This window comes from Hemiscyllium ocellatum, chromosome 8 (assembly GCF_020745735.1).
Source record: "Hemiscyllium ocellatum isolate sHemOce1 chromosome 8, sHemOce1.pat.X.cur, whole genome shotgun sequence".
Taxonomy (NCBI): domain Eukaryota; kingdom Metazoa; phylum Chordata; class Chondrichthyes; order Orectolobiformes; family Hemiscylliidae; genus Hemiscyllium; species Hemiscyllium ocellatum.
The window spans coordinates 44486300-44514023 of NC_083408.1; the positions used below are offsets into that span (position 1 = coordinate 44486300).

The following is a 27724-nucleotide window of genomic DNA, read 5'->3' on the forward strand; positions in this document are numbered from 1 at the left end:
CTCACTGTCCACCCTATCTAACCCTCTGAGTATCTTGTATGTCTCGGTTTAAGTCACCTCTCGACCTTCTTTTCTCCAATGAAAAGCTGCTGATGAAAATAAAAAAAACAACTTTTTGAGGCGGCACGGTGGCTCAGTGGTTAGCATTGCTGCCTCACAGCACCAGGGTCCCAGGTTTGATTCCAGCCTCTGGCGACTGTGTGGAGTTTGCACATTCTCCCCGTGTCTGCGTAGGTTTCCTCCGGGTGCTCTGGTTTCCGGAGGTACATAAGTCCAGAGGAAAATGGGTCTGGGTGGGTTACTCTTTTGGAGGGTCGGTGTGGACTTATTCGGGCCGAAGGGCCTGTTTCCACACTGCAGGGAATCTAATCTAAGTAAGCCAAAAATGTGCACTTGCATAAACAAATCTAAATTTCTCAGTAATTTTCATTCTTCTCTTCAGTTTGTTGGCAAGGGCAAGTGTAACATCTCAATGTTTTGATAAGTAGTTCATTTCTTATACAACTTGGACATAGTGAGTTCTGCAGATGTTGGAAAGTCAAGAGTTGATGGAATGGTGCTGCCATTTTCGCCACCTGCAGTCTGACTCCACCACGAGAGAGAGATTATTATCTTCCCCACCTCTACCTGCTTTATGTAGGAACCATTGCCTTTGTGACTTCCTTGTTAGGTCCATGCTCCCCACCAACATCTCCTCCACACCTGGCACCTTTCCCTGTGGCCACAGGAGGTACAACACCTGCTGCCACATTCCTCCTCGCCCCCCCCCCCCCACACCTCTGTCCAAGGCCGCAAAGAATCATTCAGTCTGGTAGAGATTCACCTGTATTTCCTCTAACCTGATTTACTACATCCAGTACTCCCGATGTGGCCTCCTATACATTGGGGTTACAGAGCACAAACTCTGATCAGTTCATGTATCATCTCCAATTAATCCCACCTTCCAGTTGCCACTCATTTCAACTCTTTTTTTACCACCCCCCACCCCCACCCCCACCCCCACCCCACCCTGCTCTCCCCCCAATGACATGTCCATTCTGGGCTTCCTCTGCTATCAAAATAAGTCCAGATACAAATTGGAGGAAGAGCACCTCATCATATGCCTTGGGAGCTTATAATCTTATGGTCTCAACGTAGAATTCGCCACCTTCAAAACCCCCCACCTCATCCCAGTTCTAGCCCCACCTTCCCCGACCCAGACTGTCCATCTTGCTTCCCACCTATCTGTTCTACCCTTCCCACTGACAAATCACAATAACCTCCCTACAACTACCTATCACCATCCCACCTACCTTTCTCCCAATCCCACTCGTCCCCCCTCTATTTTTCAGCCCCTTTTTCCTTTCCCAATCTTGAAAGGGTCCTCCCCAAAATGTGGACACTCCTGTTCCTCTGCTGCTTGACCTGCTGTGCTTTTTTTCACCTCCACATTCATCAAATCATTTGTTATACAATCGATCACACAACACTTATTTTGGGAGAAGTATTTGGCTCGGTGTGTAAATATTCCAAATTAATCCTGCTCAGTTGTTTATGAACAGTTGCACATGTAAAAAGTTAAAGCATTTAATTTTAAGTCACTAGAATACATCTACCAAATAAATGTGATTTCATTTTTGACTTGGACATTTCAAATGCACAGTTAATATCTATTATTAATTTTTAAAAATAACTTGCATGTCTGCCTTGAGAGGACATCTATGACTACTGCAACAGATTTAAATTAGATTAATGGTGAAGACTCAAAGAAACATTTTGTATATTGTAAATGAATATTCTGTCAGTTGTCTGAACTTAGACATATATTTGAATGTCACTGATCATGCCTTATAACAGAATCATGTTGCTGAGTATTTCTACAGCTGTGGGGTCCTGGCTATCTAGTGTGATTTGACATTAGAGCAAGTTGAAGTTACAAAAATGATTTTTGACCCTATTTGGCATTTGTTGGAATATGTTGCTTTAAAAGGGGTGGTTATTTCTATATTCCTCCTCTTTTTTTTACCCCTCAAAGTTTTGAGTTTGATTGCACTAAATTGTATGGGATATACTTTCATAGGTATGGCAGTATTGTGCACAGGTGACCATTCTCTCTGTTATGGTCCATGATGCCAGGCTATTTGTTGTATTGAGCATTGCATTTGAGCTGAAACCTGTTTTCATCTGAGAAATGCACACATTAATTTTTAATCACATACACACAAATGTAGAATTTGTTGCCAATTTTGCATGCATTCTTCTCTGCCTTAATCTAGGGAGCAATTGGTACACTGTTCCAGTTAATTCAGTTTAGATCGGAGTCAACTGGATCTTTTATAGGCTTGTTATCTCACAAACTGTTCAGCTCATGAAGCTTTGGAGTGAGGTGCTTTGAAAGATAATTCTGAGATTTCCTTAAATGTAATAATGAGCAAAAATTTAAATCTTCAATTAATATCAGCACTATGATACGAAAATAACGAATGATAACATTCCCTGAATTTGCAGACCAGCCAGTTATTGTTTCTAAACTGTTTTGTTTCGTGTTTTCACATTGAATGATTAATATGTTAAACCTGCCAAAGTGTTCGATTAGAAACAATAGATGCATTCCCAAAGCACACTACCATCACTATTACTGTTAGAACAGTGATGTCTACTGAAACTTTGATCTTCTACAGAACTGCACAATTCTGCACAAGAGCTGATTGATTTACGACTCAAAGGATGCTGTTGTCTCTGTCACATACTTCAGTTTTCATGTGCATTTTAATTTAGTTTTTAATGACAGTGTACTAGTAATTTTAGCAGGTGTGAATGAAGATTTGACTGTGATGTAATGTGGAATTTAAATGCAATTTACACCAATGAGGTGAAAGTTGTCCCTGCCTGTTGATCATAGATATTTTTAGTCAACCCATTCAGCCAAATTACGGCACACTTCTGGTACAAGTGGGACATTGCAGATTTGAATTTGCAGGTAGATTCTATTTTGTTCAAAAAGCACACAATCTATGGCATTTTATAAATTCCTACTTTGGCAATAAAGCTAGCCTGGCTCAAGGATGTGATACAAGCAGACTTGAAATATGGCCTCACACTTAAAATGTGTTGTCTGACCTAATTTGTCACCTTAATTTCAGGTTTTATCAGAATAATCTTGGGGCAGGGATTTACATTTTAGTCGACCAAAACCTGCACCTACATTCTAACTGATGAAAGACTTAATAGCCATCTACGTTTGTTCAATACATAGAAGTCTTTAATTAGCTCTGAAAACTTGCAGTTTCAAATAAACCTGTTGGACTAATAATCTGGTGTCATGTAATTTTTTGGACTTTGTCCACCCCAGCCCAACACTGGGACCTCCACTTCTGAGATTAAATAGGGGCAAATATAATGTTTGCTTTAGACATCCATGCATACTCTGATGAGAACGCTAAGCCATGTGAGACTCTTAAGAGTCGAATTACGTAAAACTTTGAAACATTTTTAATGTTGGTCCTACTACAATATTCATACAATGCTCCATTGTTTCTGTACCTGGGCTTCGATCAATCTTGAATCAACATGGCAACTGTGTATTGCAGAAGCAAGCACTTGGCTGCTGAAGTCAATATAATTGCAATCATTGTTAAAATAAAGAAATTTTATTCTCAATAAAACATCAGTATTTGATGGTAAAACGAAGTGTTTCAGTACAGATGTCTTCCAATCTCAATATTGATATCTTTTAGTTTAGAAAAGGAGTAAAAGAAAGACATGAAAGTAATTTGTTTCCCACAGTATACACATCATTATTTACAAAATAATGGACATCCAAGAGGCAACATCTTTAGCTGTCTACATTTTTTCCTGCAATGAAAATGTTATTGAATGTACTTTCACATTTAGTGTCAAACAAAGGCAACCTGTTTGGGAAATTATGCACTATCGTGTTTTATTTTGCATTCTGAATGAACACTTTGTTCAAACTGGGTATAATGTATTTTTTAACTGGTGGTAATTGCTATATGTGCTAATAATGTAATCGCTTAGCTTGCAAGTTGTGAATGTTTGAAGTACTTGTTGACTGCTGAGAGTTGCATGATAAACTTGAGCGATGGCTCAATTTGTGAAGTTACTAGGTAACTAAATTATAGAAGCAAACATATCCTCATTCATAGTCTGGGCTCTAACTCGTGTCAGAGTTTGAAATGCAGAATTTATAATGTCTTTAAAAGGTTTACTACATTAAGATCCAGTTGAAAAGCAAATCCTATTTTTTTAACAAACTGCACAAGTGTAGTAATTTTTATGATAAAAACAGTTTTAAAGTGTGCATACAATTTACCAGACTGTGGTTAAATTCTACAAAGATGCTGATGTGTTTGGCTGTGAAAGAAACTGTACCAATTTGAGATTAACATTACTCTTATGCCCTATTTAGTATTCTTGGTACATCTTACTGGTTATAATATTTGAAATTGAACTGCAACTTAGCAATAGTGAAGACTGCTGAAAACTCAGTTGATAAAATGTGGAGTTAGAAAAATGACAGCAGGTCAAGCAGCATCAGAAAAGCAGAGTCTACATTTTTTGCCCAAAACATAGACTTTTCTGATGCTGCTTGACCTGTTCTTTTCAAGCTCCACATTTTATAGAAATTGAACTGCAATCCAAGATTACAAACAAACACATTTTCCAAGGCATGCGGCGCATTTCTTACTGTGGCAATAATTACTGGAGTGGTATCATTTTTTGAAAGCTTAAGGAAAATACGATAATAGAGATATCTAACTGAGCTAGCTGTTCAACTGAAGTGCATATACTGTCTGAACATAAATTATTTTGATTCCCTGTTTGCAGAGCTGTTTTTAACGGTGACATATGATTTATTTGAAGACTAACTGAAGCAGCTCAACTGTCACCCAATCAGTAATTAGTACAAGTTTCTCTATTTAGTGACGGACATAAATAGAACAGATGCTTTGAATGTCATGCTTTATTGGCATCATTCAGTATGGATTCTTATGACTTGGTATTTCTCATCCAAGCTAAAAATGTGTTGCTGGAAAAGCGCAGCAGGTCAGGCAGCATCCAAAGAGTAGGAGAATTGACGTTTTGGACATGAGCCCTTCTTCAGGAATTCCTGAAGAAGGGCTCATGCCCAAAACGTCGATTCTCCTCTTTGGATGCTGCCTGACCTGCTGAGTTTTTCCAGCAACATATTTTCAGCTCTAATCTCCAGCATCTGCAGTTCTCACTTTCTCCTATTACTCATCCAAAGCAACATATATAGGATTTGTGGTTTTGTTTTAAAGAAAACAGTGTTTCTGCATTTTTAGCAGGGTGAAAGCAAAGCCTAAACCAACGTGAGACTAAAAAGTAAAATCAACTCTCTCTTGTCTGGTAGTTTTTTGGTGTTAAATCAGGACATGTTGTTAGCTGACAAAACTATTACCATAGAAACGAGAGTCTCGTTCCTCGGAATGCTAATCCTGACTAAGTGAAGAACTGCAGCTATGCTGGAAGGCTGAAGGAAGAATTTGTATAAAGATTCTAGAAAGTTTGAAGGAGAGGAAAGAAATTGTAATTGAAGAGAAAAAAAAGTTAAATTCCTAAATTCTACATGCAGAGTATAATTTGAGTGCTGATAATTGTGCTACAGTAATGAGATTAAAAGTGGTGATGCAATTTTCACAGATGATGGTTCCTACATCCATGTGCATTGAAAGGAATTAGAATAACAATGCATGATTTTATATTTTTGAACAAGTAACCTTTGTCCTCTTAGCCATTTTCATACACTTTGAAATCCATTTTTTAAAAAAAAAGCTTGCAAGTCACAACCTCTGGATATTTCAAAGCACTTTTTCAACCAGTGAAATACTTTTAATGTGTAGTCATTGTGAAAGTGTAAGAAACATGGGAATCATTTTGTGCACACCAAACTCGAGCAGGGAATAACGTGTTGCCAGTGACCAGATAATTTGCTTTTGTTCTATAGACTGAGAAACTTTTGGCCTGTAAATACTGCTGATAACTTGAAGATCCTCTTGGAATCATTCTTCTCCATCTAAGAATGCAGATGGGCTTGGCGTGATGTCTCACCTAAAAATGGCTCCAGCAGTGCCATGTCCCTTCAGTTTCAGCCTTGACTTCTGCATGCAATTCTTTAGAGTGGGACAGGAACTTGAAACCTTTGACTCCGAGATGGAAGTTTTGCAGTTGAGTGACATCTGACATTAATCATTAATCATAATCAAATTTCTTTTCAGGTATTACATTGGGGCTGCTTATTGGAGCTATGTTTGTTTGGCCCTGATGGTCATGAAATCTGATGGGGTCCCCTTGAAATGGTTTTAGTGGGCTTTCTTGGCTTTATGACCTGTGGTGGAGGTAGCCATCGTCTCGATAAAATCCTAACCAGAGAATTATTTTGCTGGTGGGCCAGAATAGGACAATGAGCTACTAACCTTTAACACTAAGTTCAGATATTTCAGGAGAAAAGTTGGAAAACACTTCATTCAAAGAGTAGAAGAAATGAGGAAAATTCTCCTGCAAAACACTGGTGAAGCTAATTCAGTTGATTTTAAATCTCAATTTGATTACATTTTGCCAAGGGCTTTAAAGAATTGGAAAGCAAAGTGAGTATAAGAAGTTAGGATGTAAATCAGTCACAATCTTTTATTGAACAGTGTTGCAGGCTTAACGTCCTAAAAAGTCTCCTCCTGTTACAGTACTTAAAGGTCAGAGCTTGGACTGTGCTAGAAAAGCTAATAAGCCAAAGCAGCTTGTGGTATTGAATATCAAATTGAAGGTGATTCATTCTTTCCTGCAAGTATGAAATGAGAAATATTTAGGCTTCCCATTCTTCTTCACTTACAGCTCAGCACGGTATTTTTCATCAATTCTGAATGTTAACATTCACATTTTCCCTGAAAACAAACATAGAAATATTATGACAGAGGCTTTGCAACCCTTTGTGTTGGTGGCAGCCAGAACAGGAGAAAAAAATACTAACTATGCATTCTAATCCCACCTCCCAGCAACTCGTGTTCATAAGTTCACCAGGTACAGGAGTAGAATTAGGCCATTTGAGTTTGCTCCACTATTCTATCATGGCTGATATGCTCCTTACCCTGATTTTCATGCCTTCTCCCTATGATCCTTCAACTCATTGTCAATTAAAAATCTGTCTAACTCCTCAAATTTACTCACCGTTCCAGCATCTACCACACTTGAAGTAGTGAATTACACTGATTCACGATCATTTGGGAGAAGTAGTTTCTCCTCAACTCTGTTTTAAATTGCTACCCCTTATCCTAAGGCTGTGACCTAGAATGCCCAAGAGGAAGCATCCATAGCATGCCATTTTATCCATATCTTTTATTATCTTGAATACATAAATTTGATCTCCCCTCATTCTTCTAAGATCCACAGAATATCGGCCAAAACTGTTCAGTCTCTCTTCATATTATAAACTCCTCATCTCTGTGACCAATCTAGTGAACCTCCTCTGACCTGCCTCCAATGCCATTACGTCTTTCCTCAAGGGGACCAAAACAGTGTACAGTACTCTCGGTGCAGTCTTATCAATGCCTTGTACAGTTACAACAATGCTTACTTCGCTTTTTATTCTACCCTTTAGTTATAAATGCCAACATTCCATTTGCTTTCTTTATTATTTGTTGTACCTGCATGCTAGTTTTCAGTGACTCATGATCAAGGACACCCTGATCCCTCTGCACCAGAGCACCCTTGAGTTTCTCTCCATTTACATAATTGGTCTCCTTCCTCATTTTTTTGACCAAAATGCATGACCTCACACTTATCCATGTTAAACTCCATCTGCCACATTTTTGCCCACTCTCCTAATCTACCTCTCTCCATTTATGAGGTTCTTATTTCCTCATTGCAATTTACTGTTCTACCTATTTTTGTCATCTCTAAATTTTGGCTATTGAGCCTTCGTTCCTGTATCCAAGTCATTAATGTAGATTATAAAGAGTTGGGTCCAAGGACCAAATCCTGTGGCACCCCACCAGTTACGTCTTGCCATCCAGAAGAAAACATTTATCCCAACTCTGTCTCCTGTCCATCAGCCAATCATCTATCCAAGCTAATAAATAACCCCTAATCCCAAATGACCCAACCTTGTGACTTAACTTTTGGGTGGCACCTAATCAAATGCCTTCCAGGAGACTAGGTATATTACATCTACAGGATCTCCATAATCCACTTTGCTTGTTACATCATCAATGAACTCTAGCAAGTTAGTCAAACACTATTTTGCCTTTTGGAATAATAATACAGACTTTTGGAATAATAAGATATTTACAGACCTTCAATCCTTCAGTACTTTGTATTTGAGGATTAGAAAATGTTCCTTCGGGCATCCGTTATTTCCTTCTTGACTTCCTCTAAGAGACTTGGATGTAACTTATCTAGCTGTGGTGATTTATATTTGAGGATGTCAGTCCATTACTTCCCTTTGACTTATGCTAATTGTATCTAATGCTTTGCACTGACCCTTAACTAGAGTCTTTGTGAAGAAGGAGGTAAAGTACTTAAGAACCCTGGATACATCCCCTGCAACCATGAAGATGAAGTTGCTTTGTAAATTTCTGATAGGCCACACCCTTTTCCTTAGTTATCTTGTTACTTTTAATGTGCTGAGAAAACATCATTGTGTTTGCTTTGATATTATCTGTTAGTATTTTCTCAATTCCTCTCTTTGCTTTCCTAGTTTCCTTTTACTTCACTCTCTACTTTTCTATATACCTACATCATTCGGTATTTTTTGACTGTTGAAAGCTTTCTTTTTCAGCTTATCTTCCGCTTTATCTTTCTGGATAACCAGGGTATTCTACATTTGGCAGTACCACTGTTTTTTTTTGTGTGGGGTCATGGACTGTGCCCATAGAATCTCTTTTCAACTGATATTTTTCTCCAAGTAACTGCAACCAGTCAATTTGCGCCAGATAACCTCTGAGCCTCAAAAGAAAATTGTCTCGACCTAATTTGGAAGCTTTAATCCTGTCATTATCTTTGTCCCTTTTCATAATGTTGCTAAATCTAACTGTGTTATAGTCACTGTCTCCAAAATGATTCCCTACAGCTACTTTCTCCAATTGCTCAGTTCCATTTCATTAGAATAAATCCACCATTGCACTCCCTCTCAATGATCCTGTTTTATGCTGACAAGAAAATTCCCTTGAATACAGTTCAAGAATTTTGTGCCCTCCTTTTTTTTTCTCAGTTTACAGTCTTGTTAGGTAGTGCCTCCAGCTATTATTATCTTAGTGTTGTTGCAGTCTGAAAACAGCCCACGTATTTGCACATCTCTCTCTCTCTCCCACTTTTTGGCGGTCTGTTACACTCCTATCTGTGTGGTGGTTCTTTTTTTCCCACTTCTGAGCTAAACCCATGTGACGTCACTTGATTGATTTTAGTATATCATCCCTCCTGACAGCTGTAATTGATATCTTCACCATTAATGCTACACCTTTTTTTAAAAAATTCTCCTCTATCCTGAAATTCTACAGCCTCACTTTAACTCAATTAAGCCATACGACAATAATATCAGTATCTTCAGTTCATTGGCCTTATCTGCTAAACTTGCATGTACATTTTATACCTTTTGCATTGCAAAATTCCAGTGTTGTTGACTTTTTAACCTTTGCTGCTTCTGTCTTTCAGAGTTGCTCACTAACTTGCTGTCTCCTATTGCCTGCTCTGAATTTGTCCTATCTGAATCGGCCCTCCGGTTTCCATCTCTCTGCCAATCTAATTTAAACCATTCTTTAACAGCAAATCTCCCTGTAAAGCTATTCGTCCCACTATTGTTCAGGTGGACATTGTATGGTTTGTTTTGGTACCACCTTCCCAGGCTTAGTCCAGATGTGTCAGAAAACTGATGCCTTTCTTTCTACATCAGCCTTCTAGTCTCATATTTAATCACTCAATTCTCCTATTTCTATGTCCATTGCTCTTGCAAATTGGGATAATCTTAAGATATTGCTTTTGAGATGCTACTTTTCATTCTCCTTCCTTTCTTCTGAAAATTTACTCTCGTGACCTCTCCTTTCCTGTTTAAGTCATAGGTACCAACATGGAACTCTGTTTATCCTCTTCCAAAGTGATGTCTTTGAGCTGTTGTGTGCTGTTCTCTACTTGCTCATAACTTAATATAATTTGAAGTCTTTGATTTTGTTGTCATTTGCATGAATATTGGAGTTTCAGTGCTCCTTAAAATAGGATTTTTTTGTGTTCATTTCCTAAATAAGTATTTTACTTTACTATTTGTAAGTTCTTGTCGAAGCTCATATTCTTAATTCACTTCTTTCTTTGACTGAGGTTGCTGTGTTTAAACAGACAATGTAGTGGGAATGCACAACATTCCACTAAATTGTGTTCATTTAATTGATGCCAAAGTTGTTGCTACCATGTATGCAACTCAAGATTACAGCATTTAAAATGTCAAAACGCATGGTTCTGTGGACATCTGTCTTGATGGACTGAAGCTTAAGTCACTCAATAATCAAAATAAGAAGTTTGTCCCATTGCTGCATTGTCATGGCAGCATGTCAGTGAAGTTCTGGCTTGAAATTTTTGAATTGGACAAAAATCGCAAGCAGAAAAACAAAATATTTCAGCTTCTGGAGATCTAAAACAAAAACAGTGATTGAAAAACTCAGCATCTGTACTAAGAGAATATTTTGAGTCTAATGTGACTTTTCTTCAGAAGTGAAGAATTAGAAATGAGATGGATTTTAAGCTGTTGATGAAAGGGAGAGTATTCTGGTGGATGAAAGGGATGGTTAGATATACTTTTAGAGGGCAGGAACGATTAAAGGTATCATACTGCAAAAGTTATTTGAGTCTTAATGGTAGTAATAAAGGAACGAAGTGCTCAGGAGTAATTATTAACAATGGAAACGTGATGCATTTCCACATCAAAGCCAAAACATAAGAATACATTATAGACTGACACCTGGGGAAAAAACACATTTTTTGAATGGAGGACAAAGTTTGTTCTGAAGTTGTTGAACTTGATACTGGAACCAGAAAGATGTGATATGACTATTTGATAGATGAGGTGTGCTCTTTGAGCTTGCATTGGGCTTCACCAGAATGGGGCTGATGTCCGAAGGGACATAGTTGCTGTTGCGGTTGGGTAACATTTAAACTAACGTGGTAGGAGCTAGCACTTATACAGGGAGATAGGAGGGAGGGAAACTAGGTCAAAAACAAAAGATAAAATGGGAAACACAACAAGTGAAAGGCCGAGAATTAAAGCTTGGCAGTCAGGACCACAAAGCAAAATAATACAAATGGGCCTAAGAATGTTAGAGAGACAAGCCTTCAGGTCTTGTGCCTTAATACATAGAGGTTAGTTGACTTTGATGTGGAAGTAGATATAGATATAAATGGTATTATAAAGGTGGGATTACAGACATGTGACTCTGGTGACCAGGGATGGGACTTGAGTATTCAGGAGTATTCAGTATTTAGGAAGGACAGACAGAAAGGAATAGGAGGTGGGTTAATATTGGTGGTTAAAGAGGACGTTAACAGCAATAGGAAGGAAGGAAGGATATTAGTTCTGGTGGTGGAGTATGTATGGATAAAGCTTAGAACTACAGGCAGAAAGCGATTATTGGGGGTTAAAGTGGTAATGTTGGGGAAGGCATTAAGCAAGAAATTATAGATGCAAACAATAAACATACTGCTGTAGTTATGAAAAGTTTTAATCTGCATATTATTTGGACAAATCACATGAGACACACTAACATAGAGGAGGAATTCTTGGAGTGTTTGTGTGATAGTTTTGAGTCAATACTTTGAGGAACATATTGAATCCCAGACTGGGCACTGTGTACTGAAAAAGGAATAATTCAGATATCTGAAGAAATCTGAACCCAAAGTGTTAAATCTGATTTTCTCTCCACAGATACTGCCAAACCGACTGAGCCTTTTCAGCAATTTCTGTTCTTGTTTCTGATTTCCAGCACCCACAGTTCATAGAATCCTAAAATCCCTATAGTGTGGAAATAGGCCCTTTGGCCCAGCAAGTCCACTCCGACCCTCTGAAGAGTAACCTACCCAGACCCATTATCCTACATTTACCCTTAACTAATGCACCAAATCAACACGTCCTTAAACACTATGGGCAATTTAGCATGGTCAGTTCACCTAACCTGCACCTCTTTGGATTGAGGGAGGAAACTGGAGCACCCGGATGGCAACCTAGATGTTTGAGGTCCTTGAAGAGTGACAATAATATGATAGAATTCTTCATTTAAGAAGAAGACATGGGACTCTGCAAGATGGCAGTGATTCAGTAGAACTGTCGTGGACTCCTTTGCCTAAAAGTCAAGGAATATTGTGTTTTTTAACCATCCCTGGCCAACTTATATGGAGAAATTGTTAATTTAAAAACTTGAATGCATATTCATTGACAATTTGGAGTAGAAAGGATGCCAAAAGGAAAGGGAGTGAGCAAACAGCAAGAAGGACACTCCCCTGCAGCACCAGCCTCTCCAGAACCCGCTGGAGACCTGACGGACTCTCAGGAATTGGCAGCAGCGATAGCGAGACGTAGCTCGAAGTTTGAGGCTGTGATCGAGGATATCTGTGCCCAGGTCCAACCCATTGCATCCATGCTGCAGAAGCGTGAACCGGAGCTACAGGACCTCTGAGTGGATGGAGGAGGTGGAGGGTCGAACCCTCTCCCGAAGCAGTATCAAGTCCTCGTCCGCACAGATCCAGGTACTAGAGCAGGAAATCCGGGCTTTGCAAGATCACGTTGCAACCGCAAATTGAGGTTGGAGGACAAATCTTCAGATTGTCAGGCTCCTAGAAGGTAAGCAACCAGTCAGCTTGTTTGAAAACTTGCTGCTGCAGTTCCTAGGCCTTCAAATTGAATCTGGACAGATATATATTGAAAGGGCCTATTGGGTGGCAGTGGGCAGGTCTGGGCCAGTATAGTGCCCCCTTCCAGTCTTCGTGCATTTCCTCACATACAGAGTTAAGCAAAGAGTGATAGAAGCCTTCAGATTACTGGGCAAAGGTCCACAGGCGCTGCTGCACAATGGGTCAAAAATCATGTTTTTCCAGGATCTCTTGGCGGCTGTAATTCGAAAGAGGAAGTCCTTTTGAAGTTAAAAAGAGGCTGAGGAACCTGGGCATCCAGTACTCCGAGGTACCCTGCGGTGCTCCATTTCAGCAATGAGGACTCAATTTATACGTTTGACTCAGTGGATAAATCCAAGAACTTTGTAGACACTTCAAAACAGACCGATTAACTGTATTCTTCAGACCTAATGTTCATCCTCTTTTTCCTTCTTTCCCTGTCTTCCCTTTTCCCCTCTTTTTTCTCTTTGCCCTAATCTTTAAAAAATAAACAAATCTTGAAATATGTTCCTTTATTTTAATAACTGGATTTTATCATGGGAAAGTTCGTTAGTGCCCTTCGTTGTTTTCCCTTTTTGTTTTGTTCTTTTTCTCTTTTAGTAACAAGTAGGGGTGACGTGGAGCTGGGATGGATGGAGTGCTTATCCTGACTTTGTCTCCTTTTGTTGACTTAAGGATCGTCTCCTTGCTTATTTACTTTTTTGCCCAAGGCTGGGGCACAGTCCGCACCTGAAGGAGCTGTGCAGGAGGGGTTGAGTAGGTTGAGTGACCCCTATGGGTTGGGGAGGTTTGGGAACTTTACCATTCAAGGTGTTATAGTTGGTTTTCTTTGTAGTTCTTGATAGCAATAGTTGTTTGTAGTTATGATCAAGTAGGTTTTGTAGACCATTCTGCAACTCTAAGTCTCCATTTACTTGTGCTCGGCGCATTGCAAGCAGGGTTCCCCCTCAAGGGATTCAAGGGTCTCTGAAAGGGGATATGGCTAAATGGTGCACCTGGAACATCAAGGGAAGTCAAATAGAAACCGGGAATGGGTTGATATTGCACTGTTGCACGAAACCCATCTTGACGATGAGGAACACCTGAAGTTACAACAGTGACTTATGATCAGGTATTCTTTTCATCGTTTACCATTAAAAGTGGAGGAGTGACTGTAATTATCTAGAAAAATTTTCCATTCACATTATTAGAGCAAGTGAAAGATGAGCAGGGTAGTTTGTGATACTTAAGGCCCTGACACATGGGGAGGAATATGGCATTTTAAATGTCTACTGTTCTCCGGTGCATCCCCTCAAATTTTTGGTTAGTGCCTTTTCTAAGTCGAGTGCTTTTGGAACACGGCACATTTTTATAGAGGGGGGGGGAATTCAATTGTCTTTTTGGATCCGACAGTGGTCAGGATACCTCGTGGGCCCCTGACTATTTCTTCACAGGCCAAGCAGGTGGCTGACTTGTGCGAAGACTTGGGGCTGCTGGACATTTGGAGATGACTTCACCTTTTTTTAAAACCCACATAAATGTCACATGAGAATTGATTAATTTTTTCTTTGGCTCCCTCGGCCCTTTTAGATTCGATTATGGATTGTAAAATTAGCAACATAGCTATCTCTGATTACACAGTGGTATATTTGGAGGTTAAGGCCAAGAGTGAGGGACTAGATTTGCGGCACTGGCATGTGGACCCTTTTCTCCTTAAGGATTCCAAATTTGTGGAATACTTTAGCGAGTTTCAGAAGTTCTTGACCATCAATTCCAGTATGGCTAGTAGTCCATTTATGCTATTGGAGACAGCTTAGGCCTTTCATCGGGGATTAGTTATTTCTTATTCGGCTATCCAGAAACAACAGAAGGGGGAGCAGCAGCAGGGGGAGCAACTTGAGATATGGCTGAAAGCCGCTGAGGTGGCGCGTTTTATGAGGCCTTCGAGGACCAAGCTACAGTGGATCACAACCCTTCAGGCTGCCTTGAATTCAATACTTACACAAACTGCAAAGAAAGAACTTGCTTTTGCTAGACAAAGGCTATTCGAGTATGGGGATAGGCCAGGAAAGTATTTAGCGTATTTATCTGCTAGCTCCCCAATCCATTACTGCAGTTAGAGACAGTGCTGGGATCCTTACGTATGATGCCAAAAGGATTAATGAGGCTTTCAGAGTATTTACTCTGGAGGATAGGAGGACCAAGAAGGAAGCCTTTAACAGCCTGGACCTCCTGGGGATAACCCTGGAACAGACCTCTCTCATTAATGCCCCCTTGACGGTTCAGGGGATACAGGTAGCAGCTAGGCAACTTCAGAGTGGGAAGGCGCCTGACCCTGATGGTGAGTTTTACAAAGAGTTGATAGGGATTCTGTCAGGGCTGATGCTGGAAATGTACAATTGCTCCTAGGTGCATGAATGCCTACCACCATCTTTGAGAGAAGCTAATATTTCCCTCTTTCTTAAGGGGAAGATTCCTGAGAATTGTGCCTCATACAGGCCCATCTCTCTAAATTCAGATTTTAAGATTGGAGAAGTTATTGCCCTATATTGTCAAAGAGGACCAGACAGCCTTTATAAGGGGCTGTAGGTCTTCTAATAATATTAGAAGATTGCTGAGTATGATCCAAGCATGTCAGCAATGATCGATTTCAGGGGCTGATAATTTCCTTAGATGCAGAAAAAGCATTTGACCAGGTGAAATTGCTGCATCTATTTTCTGTCTTAGAGCAGTTTGGGTTGGATGGGGTCTTTGCTAGGTGGGTGGAAGTTTTATATCGCCACTCTCTGGCTGCAGTCATCGCCAACGGGGTGAAGTCTGGGAACTTTAGGATTGGCAGGGGTAGTTGTTAAGATTGCCCCCTCTCTCCATTGTTGTTTACGTGATAGAGCCGCTGGCAGAGGACATTTGTCAGAATATCCACATAATCTCTCCGAAAGTGGGATCGAGGGTACATAAGATTACACTGTATGTGGATGATGTTCTTCTGTTTTTATCGGACCTGATGACCTCCATACCCCTATCTGATACAATGTATTAATTCATTTAGGGATATTTCAGGATATAAGATGAACTTTGCAAAGTTGGAGGCTACGCCTTTGGGGGACCTCAAGGAAGTGCCAGTGATTGGAGGTAGCCCTAGGTTCCCCTTTAAGTGGTCACGGGTGGATTCCAGATACCTAGATTTCTTTATTACTCCCATTTTTGATCAGATATTTCAGACTAATGTTGCTCACCTGCTCGACAATGTTAAGCGGGATCTTCAGAGATGGGAGGCTCTTCCAATTTCGTGGTTGGGCTGAATTGCCCTTAAGATGAATATCCTCCCTTGCTTGCTTTATCCCATCTCTATAATATTTCCCAGGTCAGTGTTGTGGGAACGTATGTATTAGTTTAGTTCCTTTGTCCTTTAGTTCTTTACTAAATTGCAGTTGCCTCAAGGATGGGCAGGAGTTGATTTCCCAGATATCAGGAGGTGTCAATTGAGTTCCATGCTGCTTTTTGAGAGATTTGGGCAGGTAACGATCCAAACTCAATATGGCTGGATATTGAAGCCCCCCCTCCCAAGGCAAAATGCCCTCTTATTAGCTTGTTCATGGATAAGTTGAGGACAGTTATGGATCACTGCCGGAACCCCATTGTTATTAGTGTGATCAAGGCATGGAAGAGAATGTGTCAGAATGAGGGTTGCTGATCCAAGACTTTGCCACTCACTCCCATTGTTGGTATGCCAGGGTTCTGACCAGGGATGTTGGACTCAGAGTTCAAATGTTGAGTCGCAAGAGGAGTTTCCAGTTTGGGAGACTTGTTTGAGAGGGAGATTGAGTGAGTGTATTTTGAGCAACTGAGCTGAGTTTATAAGAGTATATATAAAACGCTCCCGTTTTTTGGGAGCTTTGCCCCAAGCATTGTTATTGTGTTATTGTTCTTGTTTTTTTTGTTTTCTTAGTCACTTTTTCATTGGTGGTGTTTTGCACAGTGTTTAGTTTTGTTTTGTATTATAGGGTAGATTAATAGTTAGTGGACAGTAGTTGTATTGTAATTTTTGTTTTTATTATACTGGTATTTGTTGTTTACAATAACTTTACAAAAATATAAAGTCAAAATTCTTTTTGCTAATAAATATATTTACAAAAAGAAAATTATGTAGACTCAGAATCCAGTATAAGAAACTGCGATGGTTTGAGATGTAAGTTTGCTTTGATAAATTGGGGAACATTCCTTAAAGAGATGACAATTGATAGGCAATGACCAATATTTAAAGAGTGGATGAAGGAACTGAAACAATTGTTCATTCTTGTCTGTCATAAGAATGAAACTAGAAAGTTGGCCTTACTATTGCTCAACAAGCAAAATTAGGGATGGTAATATATTAAGTAAAAGGAAATACAAATTGATCAAAATAAGCAGCGGACTTAAGTGTTGGGAGCATGGAACATTTTAGATTTCAGCAAAGGACAAAGGGATTGATTAAGAAGCAGTACAAGAGTGGTCATGCGATGAACATACTTATAGAAAATCTTTCACTTAGTTTGTATGTGAAGAGAAAAAGTTTAGTCATGGCAAATGTAGGACTCTTACAGTCAGAAACAGGGGAATTTATGATGGAGAGTAAAGAGATGGCAGACCAATTGAGTACATGCTTTGGTTCTGCCTTCACAAAGGAGGGCACGAATCATGCCCAAAAATGTTGGTGTACATTGGATCTAGGAAATAGAGAAACTGCAGGAAATTAATGTTAATAGGCAAATAGTTTTGGGAAAATTGATGGGATGAAAGGCTGATAAACCCCCAGGGTCTGATAACCCCACTTTTTTTTTAAAAAAGCAGGAAAGGGAGAAGAGAATTATAGCCCAGTTGACCTCACGTCAGTAATGTGGAAAAATGCTAGATTTCATTATTGAAGACTTAATAGACCAGTCGCTGGAAAAGTGCAGCACGTCAGGCAGCATCCAAGGAGCAGGAGAATCTCCTTGGATGCTGCCTGACCTGCGCTTTTCACATTTTTTCAGCTCTGATCTCCAGCATCTGCAGTCCTCACTTCCTCCTCCTTTAATAGACCAGTTGGCAAACTAAAATGATTGAACAGATTCAGCATGGATTTATGAAAGAGCATACTTGACAAATCTTCTAGAATTTTTCAAGAATGTATTAGTAGAGTTGACAAAGGGGAGTCAGGGATGTGTTTAACTTGGACTTCAGAAGACTTCCAAGACGGTCCTATGTCAGAGATTCGCATATAAAATTAAAGCAGGTGGTAAGAGGATAATATACTGACTGAGATAGAGAACTGATTGGCAGACAGGAAATACAGAGCAGGAATAAATTGTCTTTTTCCAAGCAGCAGGCACTGACTAATGGGGTATCGCAGGGATCAGGTCTTCGACCTAGCTATTCACAATGTATATTAATGATTTAGGTGAGGAAACTAAATGTGATACCGGATGAGGGGCTTTTGCCCGAACGTCGATTTTATTGCTCCTTGGATGCTGCCTGAACTGTTGTGCTTTTCCAGCACCCCTCTAATCTAGACACAAAATGTGATGCGTCCCAAGTTTACAGACAACATAAAGCTGCTTGGGAAGGTGAACGGTGTGGAGGATGCACAGATGCTTCCGTGTGATTTGGACAAGTTTTATGGGCCAGTGCATAGCAGATTAATATAATGTGGATAAATGTGAAGTTATTTACTTTCATATAAAATATAAGAAGGCCGATTTTATGATTTGAATGGCACTAGATTGGGAAAGCAGAGTGCAACAAGACCTGGGTGTCCTTGTACACCAATCGCTGAAGGCAAGCACGCAGGTGCACGGGCCTTGAAGCAGACAACTGACAGAGTCACAGACATGTACAACACGGAAACAGACCCTTTGGTCTAACACGTTCATGCCTTCCAGATATCCCAACCTAATCTAGTCCCACCTGCCAGCACCTGGCCCATACCCCTCAACCCTTCCTATTCATAGATCCATCTCGATGCCTTTTAAATGTTGCAGTTGTACTATCCTCCACCACTTCCTCTGGCAGCTCGTTTCATACACTTACCTCTCCCAAGTTCCTCCAAGATCAGTTGTGAATTTCACTGTTTGTTAATTTTCCTGGACTTACTCCGATGTCCAGCGATACATGAATTCATAGCAAAGGCAGTAACTGTACAGGTTCACTGCTGTGTCAGTTTGGAGTGTAGGTTTCTTTCACTCTCTCTCCTGCAATGACCTGACCATGTGCTGTCTTTGTCTGTTCCTCTCCCTTTTAAAAGTTGTTTTGACTTTTTTTCCTCCAAAGTTCTAAAACAATGCAACAGCATATAAAGTAATTGCTGCTTCTGGAATTTGAGGAAATCGCCTCCAACACGTAAAATACCTCAAAACAAAAGGAGCATCCTGTTACAGCCAGAAATGTTTCCCATCCTCCATCTTGGATTACCTGTTGGCCTTCATGGTGAGAGGATTCAACGAGAGGAGTAGACATATCTTGCTGCAGACAAACAGGGTTGTAGTGAGTCCACACCTGGAGTATTGTTTGCAGATTTGATCTCCTTTATTTCAGGATAGATGCTCTGGGTTTAGGGGGAGTGCAATGAAGATTTACTAGAGTGATTCCTGAGATAGCAGGACTGATGGATTAAGAGACTGAATCAGGTTGGACTATGTTCGTAAGTTAAGAAGAATGAGGGGGATCTTACAGAAGTCAAAGAAATTCTAACAGAATTAGACAAGGGAAATGCAGGAAGCATGATTTTGATGACTGAGTTGTCCAGAACCAGGAACCATAGTCTAAGACTGAAATGAGGAAAAATTTCTTCCACCCACAGTGGCAAACCTGTGGAATTTTTTGTCACCGAAACTGGTTAAGGCTAAAACCTTAAATGTTTTTGAGAAGTAATTAAGTATAGTTCTTGAAGCTAAAGGTAATGGTGAGAAATTGGGAACAGAGTATGGAGTTGAATTATCAGCCATGATATTGAATGGCAAAGTAGGCTTGAAGAGCAAATTGCTTCTGCTCCTATATTCTGTTTCTATGTACCATTGCAAAACATTTGAGGACAGACATGTGGGCATGAAAGCAAGGTGGTGAATTGAATTAACAAGTGAATAGGCTCTAGACCATCGCTTTGCTTCCATCTGATCCATGCGTCCTTTAAGTAACATCAAACCCAGCACATTCCTAACTCTCAAGTTTTGAAGAGCCATATTAACCTTGAAGTATTAACTCTGTTTCTCTCTCTCCACAGATGCTATTAAGCCTTGTTTTTTTTTGTGCACATTGTTTTTATTTCCAATATCAGAAGCTGTTTGCTAGAGTTTCAGAAATTCTTCAAAAATTAACTTTCAGTTCAACCCAATTCTGTTTCTGATTAAATTTTGATTAAAAACAGGACATAATTGAAAATGTAGTGGGTTAGGCAATATCTGTAAAAAAAAAAAGCCGTTAGCATTTCAGATTAATCTTTCATCAGAAAAGATCTGTTTATGACAAGTGCATCTTGTGCATTAATAATTATTCTATTCATTTTGAAATAGCCGCTGTCAAGCCTCAGCCCTTTTTAACTGACCTTTTGAAGATTGCTGCTGGAAGTATGAGCCTTGGTGAATGAGATCAGAATTTGTTACCTATTCCTTTGCTCTTAAAGTCACAGTGAGCATTTGCCTTGAACCATTGCTGTCCATCTGATCTGGTACATGCACAGTGCAGTTAGCACCGCATGTACTGCTAGTTCTTGTTCTTGTTCTTGATGTTCAGTAACTGGATTGTTTCATTTGGACATAAGAAATCTTCTATGACTTTGACATACTTTCTGTTGTTCCTGTCTCCATAATTGATCTCTAGATCCTCAAACAATCTCGTACTGTCTCATTTGTTCTGCCACCTCATGTATTCAGAGCCCAACTTTTTAAAACATTACTGCAAAGTCCCTCTCTTTGACTGGCTGTTATCTTCTCCTAACAGTACTACAAAGCCTCTGCACACTATATTTCTTCTGTGCAATTCCCTTAACCATTGCTTTAAATCATTTTTGTGCTTTTTCTGAAGTGCAGAGTTCCAGCATCGTATTCCATTTGATGTCGAACTAGTATTTTATGATCAAAAACACAAATGCTGGAGAAACTCAGCAGGTCATGGCAGTTCTAAAGCGGAGTCACTGGACTCGAACATTAACTCTGCTTTCTATCTGTTGATACTGCCAGAGCTACTGAGTTTCTCCAGCATTTTATGGTTTTACTTCAGGTTTCCAGCATCCACAGATCCTGTTTTTTTTTGTTTAGTATTTTACAAACCTTTTTCATAATTTCTTTGCTTTTGCATTCTGTGTCTATTTTTGTAACGATTTTTCAACCAGCCCTGGCACCTTCAATGTTTTGTCCATTTTTACCTATCACTCTGTCTTCTAATGCCCTCTTTAGAATATATTCTTTAGCTTGTACTGTCTGACCTCACTTTTACTACCAAGAAGCATCACTTCTCATTCTGAGTAAAATTTCATATGGTGTCTGTCAGCTTCTATCCTCTTAATGGCTATCACTATTCTCATCACAGTTTGTGACCTTCCAAGTCTCAAGTCTCTTAGATTCTGCCTTATGTATCCATGTCTAAGTCATTAGTATATATGAGGAACACCACAGTATACCTTTCCCCAGCCTGAAAAACAGGTAGATGGTTGAATCTGACTTGATAGTTGGAGTTGGTGCTGCCTCTGAAGATAGGAAGAAGTCTGTTCTGAGACGTATTCTTACCCTCTGCTATGACTTATTTTTATTCTTGTTTGCTTGATTATTATATTTGACTGTTTGCTACCGCCTCACTGGTAAATACTGTAATATATTCCAATTTAATTTCACTCTTGAGATATTGTTAACTTCTTGGCATCAATTAATCAAAGTACGATCAAGCAAAGGGCAAGTGGGATAGTAAGCTGATTGACCTGCTCCCTTTACTTTGTAAACAGAAGAAGTATGCACTACTTGCAGTATCCTACTTCCTAAGAGATCCTAATTATTGTCTTTTAAACTCTAACTTTCACTTTTGCAGTCCTGGTAGATCATTGCTGTGTCGAAGCTGAACTGCATCTGACACTGACTGTGGCAGATACCAGTAGTTTCATTCACATGTTTGTTGGTTGTTGACCTGTAGGTTAAGATGCAACAGAAAGTGTCAGCAGTTGGACAAAGTGGGAATCTGAAGTCTGATGTGAGAAATATGCTGGTCCATGTAGAAATTGATGATTGATTGATTGCTCGATGTTAAGCCGAGTCACACTGTTGACGAGTATGTCTCTATTCTTTTTTGGTCTTATGGCTTGTGCAACCCACTGACCCACCACCACCAAAATTCTTCCTTTTGCTTGTCTTAATTTTTCTTTCAGGCACTTCCATCTTGGTTTTATTCATGCAGCTTTTTTTCTGCAGAAACCTATTCACTTTTCAACTAAAGTGGAAGTTTTTCCCCTCCTATTTTTTGAATTTTTGCTTACCCTTCCTTGGTAAGAAACTCTCTTTCAATTTGTTTGCTTTTGGACAGGAATTATCCCTGAAGATGTCTCCTGTGCTTTCGCATGCTCTTGTTTATTAGCTCTCTGCCTCAGACTCATTCAAACTCCGATCACTTGTATCCTTTGCACAAAATTTTTCAGATGAGTTCAAACTTTGAAAATCTAGCTGGCAATAACATCTCATTTTAAACTCCTTTCAAGGTGCCTTTCAGGTAAATTTCAGATCCTTTTGAGCAATAAGATTTATCGATTTTGGAGTTGTAAGATGGGCCAGGTACTTCATTTTGTTTCTTAACCTATTTGTCTCAATTTCCTGATCTCTGGAAATTATTATTAATATAGATAAAATGTATCCAGGTGGGTGGTTCTAGTGATCTAGTTATTTTGCGATATATGTTGGAAAAACTACTGAAGCCTAAAGGACCAAATATGTTAAATGGGAAGTAGGGAAATCCAAGATGGCATCTGTATCTGAAAGGTCTGAAGTGCTGGACTCTGGGCCAGTCCCTGGGCAAGGTGGACCTTTACCGACTGACCACCCAACCCCAGCTAACCGCCCCTTGGAAAATATTAACAATATAGAGTTGATGACTATCTAGAGCTTCTAAAACAGTGGTTTGATAGCTCTAAGATCAAGATGAAGGCGAATAAAGGAAAGGGGAAAGGAGTACAGCAGGTAGGATACTCGCCTACTGTATCAGGGGTGCCCACAACCATTGCTCAAACTCCCATGGCAGCCACTTTGGATTCAACGGGACAGTAGCATTTACTCTGTTTACTAAACTACGAAAAAAAACTTGAGGTGGCCCTGGAGCAGATATCTGCCATGCTGAAGGAGCATGAGCAGGAGATCGAACACTGGACCAACGAGTGGAAGCAACAGAGCAGAGGACCGCAGCAGTGCGGAGGACTCTGGAGGACTGATCCAAATACTGGAAGACCAGGTTCGGGTCCTGCAAGAGCAAGTGGACGATCTGGAAACTAAAAATAGAAGGAAAATCTTATGGCTTGTGGGTCTCCCAAAGTGCAAGGAAGGTGAGGATCTAGTTGGATTCCTGGAGAAATGGCTCCCGAAGTTCCTGGGGCTGGAAGTAGAGTTGGCTGAGTGAGTGTGAAGTGGGCCCGCTGGATCACAATGCGCATCAAATTCGTGCCCCCACCCAGTCTTAGTGCAACTCCAGCACTATAAAGGTAAACCGTTAATGAGTTAAACAGCCAGAAGACTGGGAAGAGATCCACAGGCTTTAAAATACAAAGGCCCAAGAATCATGTTCTTTCAAGACTTCTCTGGAGCCATAATTAAGAACAGAAAGGCATTTTGATGAAGTCAAGGAAATTAAGGGACCTAAACGTTCAATACTCCTTGAGGTACCTAGCGGTGCTGCATTTCACTTTAGGAGGGACGGTCCATAATTTCGATTCGGCAGAAAAGACTTTGACTTTGAACTCTTTTGAAGTAAAGGACCTCGGGAGGAGGGGAAAGAGGGGCACCATTATAAACAATGGTATAGTTTTCTTAATTTTCTCTACCCTTTTTTTTAAACTTTCTCTCCCTTTTTGTGATCATCTGTCTTAGATTCTATACTGGGAGAAAGTGGGGACTGCAGATGCTGGAGACCAGAGTTGAAAAATGTGGTGCTGGAAAAACACAGCAGGCTAGGCAGCATCCGAGGAGCAGGAGAATTGACGTTTCGGGCATAAGCCCTTCTTCAGGAAGTGTGGAGGATTCCTGAAGAAGGGCTTATGCCCGAAACGTCGATTCTCCTGCTCCTCGGATGCTGCCTAGCCTGCTGTGTTTTTCCAGCACCACATTTTTCAACTTAGATTCTGTACTGCCCTAGTATAAAACCTGATTTATTTAACATTTCGGTCGGTTGGTTCATATCTGGGTTTTCTTTAAAATATTCTTTTCTGGATTGGGGTTGGCTATATCTGTGGTTAAGGTATATGGAGAAGAGATGTTTGGGGGGAGGAAATGGGTGTTCATTGTTAACATGTTATTTACATTCCTGAGAGTTTTTTGTCTGTGAATTGCCTAGTACTGGGGCGCAGTCTCAGTTGGAAGGAGCCAGGATAGTTGCAAGGATTGAGAGGATAGTCTGTATGGGCAAGGTAGGGGGGGAGAGAGCTCTCCTCAATTGGGGTTTATTTGGGTGTTTGTTTAAGTTGAATGTAGTGGCTAGATTTTTAGTTACAGTAGTTTTCATAGGAGTATTTTCTAGATTTTATAGAGTTAATTTTTTTTTTCACTCGTTACACCTCGGGTAAGCTTTCTCCTCTCGGGAAATCATGGGCTGCCCTGGACGACCATGGCTAGTGACCTGTTTAGATGGAATGTAAAAGGGAGGCATTCCCCTGTTAAAAGAAAGCCGGTGTTCTCAACCGTTAAGAAGGAAAGAGTTGACATCACCCTGCTGCAGGAGACTCATTTAACTGATGAGGAACATTTGAAACTGCAGCAGGGGATTATTATTCTCCTTTTAGCTCTATACTGGCAAGAATGAACCTCCCATTCCACGTAACTGAGCAAATTAAGGATGAACATGGATAGTTCATCATTGTAAAAGCTCTTCTACACAGAAGAGTATGGCGTCCTGAATGTCTTTTGTCCCCTGCCATACCCTCTTAAATTTCTAATTGATGCAGTTGCTAATTTTAATGTATCTTTGGGTGCGCTGTATGATCGGGGGGGGGGGAGGGGGTGGGGGGGGGAGGGGAGGGGGGGGGTGCGCGGCAGAGGTATTTTAACTGCCTAATGAATCCCAGGGTAGGCAGGATGTCAAAGGGCCTGGCGGGCACACCTGTGCAAGCTAGACAGTTGGTGGGGTTTGTTTGAGGAGTTGGGATTGATGGATGTATGGAGCTATCACCACCCTAATGGAAGAGAGTTTGCTTTCTATTCCAACCCCCACAAGTGCCACACAAATTGACATGTTCCTTATGCCATTTGTCTGTTTGGACAGAACATTGGCTCCAAAATTGGGAATATAACTATCTTGTACCATGCGCCAGTGTATTTAGATGTTAAAATCAAAAGTGAAGGAATAGATGCTGATGAATGGAGCCATTCCTGTTAACGGAGAGCAAATTTGCTGAGTACATTACAAGAGTTCAGGGCCTTCTGGGATGGCCAGTAATCCATCGCTACTTTAGGAGACCACTAAGGCATACTTTCGAGGCCTGATCATTTCACATTCAACAACTAGAAAGAGTCGGGGGGAGCTGGAGGCTCAGCTGAAGAAGCATATTATAATAGGCCTTCAGTGGTCAAGCTGCAGCGAGTCACTGCTCTCTCAGCTGCTCTTGACTCCTTGAGCACACAGGTGGCAAAAAAAATCTCCTTTGCAAAACAAAGATTTTTTTGAATTTGGAGGTAAGCCAGGTAGATATCTGGCTAGAAAGAAGTGTTTCACTATCCATTATATCTATCAGAAAGAGGGTTGGCACAGTTACCTATGAGTTGAAGAAGATCAATGCTAGGTTTCGGGAATACTTTGCAGAGTTATACCGGTTGGAGCGCAGCGAAGATGGTGCAGTGCGAATGCAGTCCATTTTTTTTGAGAACCTTGACTTCTGTGGTATAAATGTGGAACAGGCCTCCTTGTTAAAAGCACTTTAATGATACAAGAGGTGCAGGTGGCAAAGCACTTGGGCCAGATGGATTCCCATGTGAGTTTTATAAGGAATTCATAAATGTGTTGGCGGAGCCACTTTTGGGGATATACAGTCATTCATATACACAGGATTGTCTCCTGCCCTCTCTCTTAGGGAGGCAAATATCTCCCTCATTTTAAAGAAGGAGAAAGACCTCAAAAGATGTTCTTCATACAGACCAATTTCGTTGTTGAATTTGGATGTAAATTCTGTCAAAGATGCTGGCCCTGAGGCTGGCAAAGGTATTGCTTGTCTATGATAAAAGAACATCAGACCGGTTTTCTCGAGGGCCGTAGCTCTTCCAACAATATCAGGAGGGTACTGAATACGGTGCAAGTATGTCAGCAACGATTGATCCCTGGTCTGGTGGTCTCCTGAGACACGGAAAAGGTGTTTGACTGGGTAGAATGACTATACCAGTTTGGGGTCCTAGATCACTTTGATCTGAAAGGAGCCTTTGCTAGGTGGTTGGTAGTGTTGTACAATGATCCAAAGTCAGATAACTTTAGTATTGGGAGAGGTAGCTGACAGGATTGTCCCCTGCCTTCTCACCGCTGTTATTTACCTTGGTAATTCAGCCATTAGCCAAGGTGTATAGGAGGAAGCCCGAAATGGTGGTGCCAAAGGTGAGAATGGGAGTCCATAAGATCACCCTATACGCTGACTATGTCCTTTTTTTTGTTTTTGGCCAATCTGCAGAAATCTGTACTCAGATTGACACAAAAAATTGATTTATTTGGCAGTTTTTTGGGATACGGGATCAACTTCACAACATCAGAAGCCATGCCATTGGGGGGATTAGTGGAGCTGCCTGATCTGAAGGATGGAATGCAGTTCCTGTGTAGATGGTTGTCAAAAGGCTTTTTTTATATTTGCGAATTTTTGTTACCCCTGCCTTCCACCAGCTGTATAAAGTTAACTACGCACAATTACTGGAGAGTCATAGAGATGTACAGCATAGAAACAGGCCCTCCAGTCCAACTCGTCCATGCTGACCAGATATCCCAAACTAACGTATCCCACTTGCCAGCACCCAGCCCGTATCCCTCCAAACCCTTCCTATTCATATACCCATCCAGCTGCCTTTTAAATGTTGCAGTTGTACCAGCCTCCAGCACGTCCTCTGGTAGCTCATGTACCACCCTCTGCATAAAAAAGGTTGCCCCTGAGGTCTGTCTTATATCTTCCCCTGTCACCCTACACCTATGCCCTCTAGTTCTGGACTCTTCCCACCCCGGGAAGAGACTTTGTCTATTTATTGTATCCATACCCCTCATGATTTCATAAACCTCTATAAGGTCACCCCTCAGCCTCTGATGCTCCACAGAAAACAGCCCCAGCTTATTCAACCTCTCCCTATAGCTCAAATCCTCCAACCCTGGCAACATCCTTAAATCTTTTCTGAACCCTTTCAAGTTTGACAACATCCTTCCAAAATGAAGGAGACCAGAATTGCACGCAATATTCCAAAAGTGGCCTAACCAATATCCTGTACAGCTGTATCATGACCTCCCAACTCCTGTACTCAATACTTTGACCAATAAAGTAAAACATACCTTGGCTATCCTGTCTCCCTGTGACTGTACTTTCAAGGAGCTATGGACCTGCATTCCAAAGTCTTTGTTCAGCGAAATTGCTGGGCTCCTTGTTGAGATTTGTATCATCGATAGTCACAGGTGAGTTGCGAGAAGACTGGAGGTTGGCTAACATCATGCCATT

At 40.5% G+C, this 27724-nt stretch overlaps 1 protein-coding gene across 8 annotated transcripts in view; it reads left to right on the forward strand.

Moving 5' to 3' along the window:
- The window catches only part of pals1a (protein associated with LIN7 1, MAGUK p55 family member a), a 113400-nt gene that overhangs the window by 36283 nt on the left and 49393 nt on the right, over positions 1-27724 (forward strand). The window contains exon 1 of one of the 8 annotated variants that reach the window (XM_060828882.1): positions 6173-6188. The exons of 6 other annotated variants lie outside the window; for them this stretch is intronic. The gene's annotated coding sequence lies outside the window, so the exon portion shown is untranslated. Of the gene's footprint in view, positions 1-6172; positions 6189-12811; positions 12830-27724 lie in introns of those variants that run through there. One more of the 8 variants, XM_060828881.1, reaches the window with a different exon arrangement.